We start from the raw sequence: 8,675 nt of genomic DNA on the forward strand, positions 1-8,675 counted from the left end.
ATCAAATCAGCAATTCAGTGGGCTAGTGCACTCACAATTTCATGAGCAACACGTCGATTTCCAACTCCTATTGACGCCTACATACATGTGTGTGTACTAGCACCCGCTTAACGGCATTTCACCTACAATCAATTGAGCACAAAAACTCATGTGTAGCATCATTTTCAATGAAATTAAACACATAACAATAATAATCATGACTCTAATCAACAGTTTAGCTATGTGTACCACAAAAAGCACATGTGATTAGCGAGCCTAATTAGGAAAAAATCCCTAATTACACACTCAAAAATCATTCAATTTTAGTCAATTTTTTTACAATTTCATATCAAAAGAGTGATGAATCAACCTCTAATTAGATATACACACATGTAAAGCACTTGAATTAGTAGCAGATTAGTCAAAAATTAGTGAGAAATTGGGGGTTTTCTACCTAAACACTCGATTATACTCAAAAGATTTCCTCTAGCTTAGGCTACAGTCCCCGGCAACGGTGCCAAATGTTAACTCCTTCGTAGCATAGCTCCAAAGAATCAACAAAATTATCAATCCAAGGATGGTAGCGACCCGGCTAGGACATGGAAACATCACACATGGGTGATTGTGTGAGAGAAATGAGATAGAATTGAGTGGGAAAATCACATGAGATTATCTACAATAGGAAGAAGAGAGAACTAATGAAGGGGATTAATGTATGCACACATGCTAATCCTTATGCTAATCAAGGTTGTTAATGGTTGTATTCTCTACTAATCCTCATGGTCACATCCTAATCACAAGCTCATCCAAGATCATGGAGTTATGATTAGAGCAATGCATGCACAAATCCTTAATCTACACACTAATCTAATCATGCACACACTACTAGAATCAAACAGGGCAATCAAGAATTAGAGAGCGATTAGTTCTTAATCTACACCATCAAGACACTAATACACAACTTAATGAAAAACAAGAGAAAGTCAAAAAGACTCATCTTCATTATATGCATACAATCGGTCCGTGAAGAGAGTACATACAGCTCCATACTTCCACCTCCATAGCCTCCTCCTTCTTCTTCTCTACTCTAGGTTTCTCTCAAAATGATATCTCCCCTTTCACATGAGCTACATTCACTTATACACCTAGGGTTTTAAAAGTTATGGCCGGCCGCCCAAAGTACATGAAGTGAATAAAAAGATACAACTTGGAACTCATGAGCCCATGAATATATACAGAGAAAATTGTCCATGAGAAGGTGAAAATGGCTGCTGACATTGGATGCATCCAACAGGAGCACAACACCACAATCTTCACCGGCAAATTCAAAAGTGAAGATGGAAGTGGGTGGAGTTGCAAATGCTACCGAAGGAAGTCTATAACGTAGCAGCTGAGCCAGCTACAAAAGAAGCCAACAGGAGGTTGGGATTTCAAGCAGTTTCTAATCAACAACCATGTGAAGTAGATTTCCAAAGGGCTTACGAACTATTGTCCATGATTAAAGAGGATGGATCTACCCAGATCACAGAGCACCAAGGACAAAAGGTCGAGGTAGTCATCAACAAAGATATAGTGGCTGAAGCACTAAAGCTGCCAACAGAAGGTACGATGATGAGAACCAGAGATAGAAAAACAACTGGAACATTCACAAAGAGTAGAGTTGTTGCCACCTTCTCCAATCTTATGCTAAAGCAAGTAGAGATTTGCACCTGTCCATATCACCAACACTTCCACTTCCTCGCTAAGAAACCACCAAGGTACACGACCCCAAATCATGTTGTGGCAACCACATTCACTCAAGTATTGAATTCATGAGGTAGACAGACCATAGATCATGCTCAATATGTGCTTACAACACTCAAGAGCACAAACAAGGAAGCAAAACTCGCATACTTAGGAGCTCTGGAAGTCTTAACTCGAATTGCATACCACGCCATTGGGATGGCCGATAACTTTCAGCCAACCCCAAATCCAAACACATGGATAATCGCTGAGAAATCTCAAACCTCTCCAGGAGCCACAATAAAAAAAGAAAGGGATTTATAAGTCAGATGAAGGGTCAGCTGAAAGCTCACCTGAAGCCCATAGCAATGAAGAAAGTTCTGATAATGAAGAGAAAAGGGCAATAAGCGAGATGATGAGAAAGGCAGTGGTCGCTCATCAAGAGAACCTCCACAAAAGAAAGCGAGGTTCTAAAGGGAAAAGAAATCTTAAGAACGAAGTCGACAAGCTGCAGGACAGACTTCAGATCTATGGAATCCAAGGAATTCAAGGGTACTAGGAATACATCCGATTTGGTAGGGTGGTAGTGGATGTCAATGAAAACACGCTCCTTCTGTGAATACAAAAAATCAAACTATGAATGTTTGATTTCCGCTACGTTGCAAACCATGGTTACAAGGGGATTGAGGTTTCTCTGCTGCACAGAGGACCATATCGCAACCCAGAACCTTGGAAGTAGAAAATGTATAAACTCCTTGGTTGCTTGATGCACAATGGCTCTGCTAGTGCCTATCTTGAAGCTGCACAGGTTGACAAGTTTTGTGTTGGGATCATACGGCTCTCGAAACAACAACAATCTATTGATGTCCGAAATAATTAGTCTCTGCAAACATTTTGTTAAAAAAAAAAAGTAGTTAGACAATCAATTGAATTTCATATTATTACACATTGATTATTTCGAAAACAATCATGTCAATGTCTAGCAAAGGTCCATAATGGGTTTGCCTACCGTGGAGGTTGTCTTGTCCAGTGTTGACATCCTTGAGCTTGTTCTTGCCTGTCCCTTGTTCTTCTCCTATTTGAAACTCTTGTGTCTCCAATGTTGAGGGCTCTATTGCACCTGAATTAGCTTCTACTGTGCTATGATTTGTTTGTGTGCTAGGCATAAATTACTCTTGATTTTCAAGCTCAACAGGTGGAATTGTGGGAGAGGTGTGCTCTGCTTGAGGTTTAGGGTGTTCTTTCTCAGCCCCTCCCTCTGCATAATCTTACTCCTTCTAAAACCCTCCAAGCACAGAGGGAGTCTCAACCTTTATTTCTTCCTCAATCCCTCGATCTGTGTGGTCTTGTTCCTGTGTGGGCTTCCCCTCATATGTAATTTTCTCCTTGTCAAACTCTTCCTCTACAACATTTCTCTTCTCAAAAGTTCCTCCCTCCTCTTGCTCCTATCCTTTCTCAGCTGAGCTTATGAAATCTGTTTGTTGTTTTCCCTCATCAATCATTGTTAACTCTACAATGTGGTCATCCAATAGGGTCTATTCTATATCCATGCTCACAAGATGTGAAATTGAAAGCATATGCTTGATTAGGGTGGCACGGTATCGGTGAAAATATTGTAGTGTGTACTTCTCCAATGCACTCTGCAAAAGACAAAACGGAAAAAAAAGGAACCGAGACACATTTTTGTCCAAAACAATCACCATATTATAGTAATGTTGTGCAAAATTCCTACCTTTGACATAAATGGCTTTAGTGCAAAGAAGCTTTGCAGTATATACTCAGCATAGAGGAGGCACCTCCATTCACACGAGTTGGCATCCGTTTATCTAAGCACTGTGACTTCCTTAATTTCTGACTTGTACAGCTCTAGATTTCCGCATAGCCTTCCATATGCGTGCAACAATCTTTTTATGCATCTGCAAGTAGGAAAAGTTGGTATGAACCCAACACAATAACGATCTCCATACTTTATTCAAAATAAAACAAAGTTTTGATTCTCAATACTCACAATCTTAATTTTGGATGTGTTCCTTGAATTGAGTTTAGAGTCCAAATGTTAGCAGTAAGCTAACCCATGTAGCGTTTTTTAGGAGCTTCACTATAAAAACACTTATTCTTTTGATAAATCAGGAATACTGTAACTCCTATTTGACGAGTGGATATTGTAATTTATGAGCCGGAGTTATAAGCTTTTAGATTGTATCAATTAATCCTTGGATAGAGCTCGCATATGATTAGTTTTTTACCTAAGAAACCTTGGCCAAGGTATAAAAGCCAACTTTGTGAAGTTTTTATTAAGTTTTGCATAGCGAAATCCATGCGTGAGCTTACAGCACTCTCCTCTCTCCTTCTCGTGCTTCTATCTCCCTTGTTGGTTGTCACATTGCACTGCCGTCTATTGCGTTGCAACCACATGTAAGAGCTCTATGCATTGACATAAGCATATCACGATAAATTGTAGCATTTGACATCGTCAATCTGCAGCCTATATTTCATCATAAGTAGGAATTTAAGCTAGGAAATCACAAAGTAAGTATAGGCTAGGTATCGGGACATCATTGCTAAGAATTTAGATGCATTTGGGGCCAAAAACGACTAGGTTGAAATCTCATTGTGCTGTTAATAATCGCATATTTTTCCACTCATTGAAAGTGATATTTGAGACCATAAGAATGTGTTCTTAGGTCTTATATACTTGTCCGAAGTTTTATAGCATTCAGATGTTGGTTGAAGCTGTAAGGATCATGGTTTGCCTGTTGATTAGCGACTAGCTTTTAATAACTTAGGTCATTTGAGTGTAGCTTGAATTAGATGCGAGTTGTCTGTTGTTTTCCGAGAGATTGACACTCTCTTGTAGCCTCCATGCACTAGTCGAGCCACCTTCATCCCATGGATTGACAATTATCTTCATGGTTCTTGCTATGTCTGCAATAAGATAAGAGTGAGTTTAGGAAGCCCATCCACACCAGACAACTGGCTTGTCAAGTTCAATGCAAACCAGGCTCTAGTGGTGGTTGCTCTCATATGGAAAATTTATGGTTGCTACTTGCAGCATTGGACAATGGGCAAGCCACTTCTGGAATGTGCCAATAGGGATTTTTTTCATTCTGAGAAAGACAAAAATCTGGGAAACCAAAATATATATTTTTGCATGACTTTTTGTGCACGTAGCTGCCTCTTGATTAAACTACAAGACAATTTAGTTGTTAATCTCTAGCCTCAAGGTTGAATAAAAATATGATGAAGCTGGTGAAAGCATCTTACGTCAAGAAGATATAGACAATTGAATATGTGATTTGAGCATCTAGATCCTGCAATATATTGATATCCATAGAATCTAATGCAAGTCTTCTTGTACCATCTTCTAGCTGTATATCTACTATTAATCCTTCCTCCATAGATGATTCAATTTTGTTGTTGCTGACATCGATTTTGTGTGTAAGAATGTGGTAGCTTTTAATCTCTTTTTCTATAGCATTTGCTGCTTTTTCCTTCTCTTTCAGTTTATCCAGCTCCTCTGCACGCCGATTTTCTTGCTCAGCTCTAGCCATGGTATTCACATCATGGGTGACTTCTACAATCTTCACCTTTGCATGTGGCCTTGATGGAGGAATAAGAAAAATTTCCTTCATTTTATTTGGGTTGGAGCAGTTTATCATATCTCCACCTTATTGTTTTCAAGGTTTCACTGTCCTTGTCCATAATTGTTACCCTATGTGCATGTGCTGCAACAATTCTTATATCATTGAAATATTCTAGCAATAAATCTTCTACTGCCTCTTAAGTGCCAGCAGCGCAATAGGTTTCCATCTAATGGTGCCAAAACATGCCTCCTCACATATTGACCCAACTAGTCTTTGGAATGGAAGCTTTGGTACAAGAAGCTCAATACATTTTTGAGCCTTCTTGATTTCCTTGAACAGCTTGGTGTGTCTTTGTAACCTCTTCATCCTTGGCGCTTTCAAGATTTTCATGGGATTTCCTGGTCTCTTGTTCTTACTAGCATATCTTCCTCCTTCTTTAGCAACCAAACCAGGTCCTTTGCTTGCCTTTCTCGTAGTCGCCTTTGTTCTTGCCATTTACCTGTAAGGCAATAGCCTCTTTCTCTCTCTCTCTCTCTCTCTCTCTCTCTCTCTCTCACTCTCACACACACACACACACACACACATACACACACAGTATTAGAAATGAAGGTCGCCAACCCCTATCTAATTCTAGCCCTCGTGACCACAACCCACAAGGCATAAGAGACAATCAGTAGAAGGCAGGAGAGGCCCAACACCACGTCCAGGTACACACACAATTTATCATTTTGTCAAAATGCTAAAGCAAGAAAGGGGGGGGGGGGGGGGGGAGAGAGAGAGAGAGAGAGAGAGAGAGAGAGAGAGAGAGAGAGAGAGAGAGAGAGAGAGAGAGAGAGAGAGAGAGAGAGAGAGAGAGAGAGAGAGAGAGAGAGAGAGAGGCAAACCTAACATCGAAGGTTTCTTGCCATGAGCAAGCCAGGAGAACCTTCGGATCTCAAGAAATTTATGGACAAGAAGCTAAACACTAAGTTGAATGTGAATCGAGTGGTTGTCGGCACTACGTGGCTATGACCAGTTCATGAATATGGTCCTTAACGGAATAGTGGAAATGAATGGCAATGGTTGAAATGAGATAGGCATGGTGGTGATTAGGGGCAACAGTGTTGTGATGATTGAAGCCTTGGAACCTGCAAATAGACCAGGAGCTTAAGTTGAAGTTTCAAAGTTTTTAATATTACAGTGGTGACATGTAACATGGGATGCCATAGGCAGTGAGTGCATGCATGCATTCTTTTGAAATTATCAAACTTAGAACAACTTCTCTTTTGATATAAAAAATTTAAGTTTATTGTTTGATGCGACATGGAGTAGTTTGCTGGTATCATATGATTGTTGGTAAAAACAATAATTCTAACTTTGAAGTTGTTGGGATAATTAAGCCTAACAGAAGCTTCTCTCTGCCAGATCTTTGCAGGAGTATGTGAAGGTTTTTGTACTGGTAATACTTCACTTTTGAGAGAGAGAGAGAGAGAGAGAGAGAGAGAGAGAGAGAGAGAGAGAGAGAGAGAGAGAGAGAGAGAGAGAGAGAGAGAGAGAGAGAGATGGTTGTTAGTGATTGCAGAACATGATGGAGCTGGTTATGGATTTGGTTAAGAGTTAGCACCTATTGCATTGTGCTTGTGCTTCTTGGTCGTCTTGCAACCCTATCCCTCCCTTGGCCTCGTCAATGATTGTGGATAATGACACCATCTCCGCCAACGAGATTTCCCTTCTTTGCTTAATGTGACTGCCCTTGCCTATGTAGGTGTAAGCTTGAGTATGGAAAATTGTCATCAAGTCTCAATTGCCCCCACGAGCTCTTTTGTTGTTAGTATCCCTCTCTTCTGTTTGAATGGGTGTGTTGTGTTGCTCACCATGTGGTGTTATTCTCTTGACCTTTGTAGCAAAAGTGTAGATAACTAGATGTTTCAGCATATGCTATGATAGTTTCTTCTTTGAAAAATTTGAAGAGTTGTTATTGGTAGTATATAACATATTGTAGTGCATGTGTATGCTTAACTAGTTGAGTGATAGTCCGAAGGGAAGTGACATCATCAAGAATGAATCTTTCATTCTCCATATTTTCAAGAAAAGGAGATAGATTTATTTGGTATCCCCTATGAAAGATACAAAATCATTTGTGAGCAGCTTATGGGAGCTTACTTGTCTCATTGTGGGGACATTAGCTAGAATTGTTTACAATGTTTTAGTGAGTTGTTTTCTTTTGGACCATATGCAGTTATGGTATCTTTGTCATTTCAAATGTTTCTTATTGCATCTATTTGTCTAGTTTGGAGCTTTGTGATGGTTGAAAGCTTGATTTTTGGAGCTGCACCTGAGCCCGCACCTGAGCCCGAGCCGGTCATGTAGAATCTCACAAATACTTAGTTTTGGTCATTGTAGTAACTTAGACTATACATGTATAGTCCATGTAGTGGATCATTTGAGATTTTCTATAGCTCTTTCATGTCCAGTCATTAACACTTGCTCGAAGCAAGTAGGGTTTCTCTCTATTGAACATGCATGCACGTCTTGTGACATGCATCTAAAATCAGATTGAGGTAGTCATGGAGGAGTTGATGCCAATGATCGAGTGAGTTCTCTACCAAGTTTTGCATCATTTAGTTTCTTTTGTGAAGGTCATGCTTTCAATTTGCTGAGAACTGCTATCATTTAGCCTTTTGGGGGACCAGTGAGATAGGTCGTAGTGCTACGAACATTAAAGACTAGATGAACCAAAGTTGGACTTGGCTATCAATCATAGCACAAGCCTAGAGTAGACCAGAGAAAGATTTCAGCAGGTAGCAAGCAATGTGTTGGAGATGCTTGGTCTCATAGATCCCATTCTTTTGGTGAGTTGCAAGTTACAATAAGTACAATGGGATCATATTTGCATTGAAAAGTCCAAGGCCCATGCAATTCTTTAGTTGTTGATACAACTCCCCGGGGGATCACTATGTATAAATTTTATATATCATGTGCGTTCAAGGAATACTTTTAAACCCCTTATATTTGAATTTTTGACATATAAAATGCACCCTTTTTCTATTCAATATGTAAAAAAAAATTCCCAATTCCATTTTATGGTACCCTTCTGTATGTGAAAATGAGAGAACAAATAAAATTTAATACCCCCTTCTATTGCATACACATGATAGGATCATAGCCCCCCCCCCCCCCCCCTCCCCCTCTCGTGATACAACATGCATTGACCAGCTGTAGCAAAGCTGATTTCTCTCGAGTCAAGAACATGTTGCTCTGTGTATTTTTTGAAGAGGCAAAACGAGACGACTGTGCATGTCTAATTGCTGAGCATTTACATCACCTTGTTTTGTTGGTTTTACCTTTTGCAGGAATTTCCACATAAGCCACTCCTTGAAAGTTTTTCACATGTGTACAAAATCTTCTATG

The 8,675-nt window shown here is 39.8% G+C and overlaps 1 pseudogene; it reads left to right on the forward strand.

Moving 5' to 3' along the window:
* Positions 1–6,191: 6,191 nt before the first annotated feature.
* LOC147452764 (putative small nuclear ribonucleoprotein G pseudogene) lies at positions 6,192–6,435 on the forward strand (annotated as a pseudogene).
* The last annotated feature ends 2,240 nt before the right edge of the window (positions 6,436–8,675 follow it).

The sequence above is a fragment of the Adiantum capillus-veneris genome, chromosome 8, assembly GCF_014529385.1.
Source record: "Adiantum capillus-veneris isolate H3 chromosome 8, ASM1452938v2, whole genome shotgun sequence".
NCBI lineage: Eukaryota > Viridiplantae > Streptophyta > Polypodiopsida > Polypodiales > Pteridaceae > Adiantum > Adiantum capillus-veneris.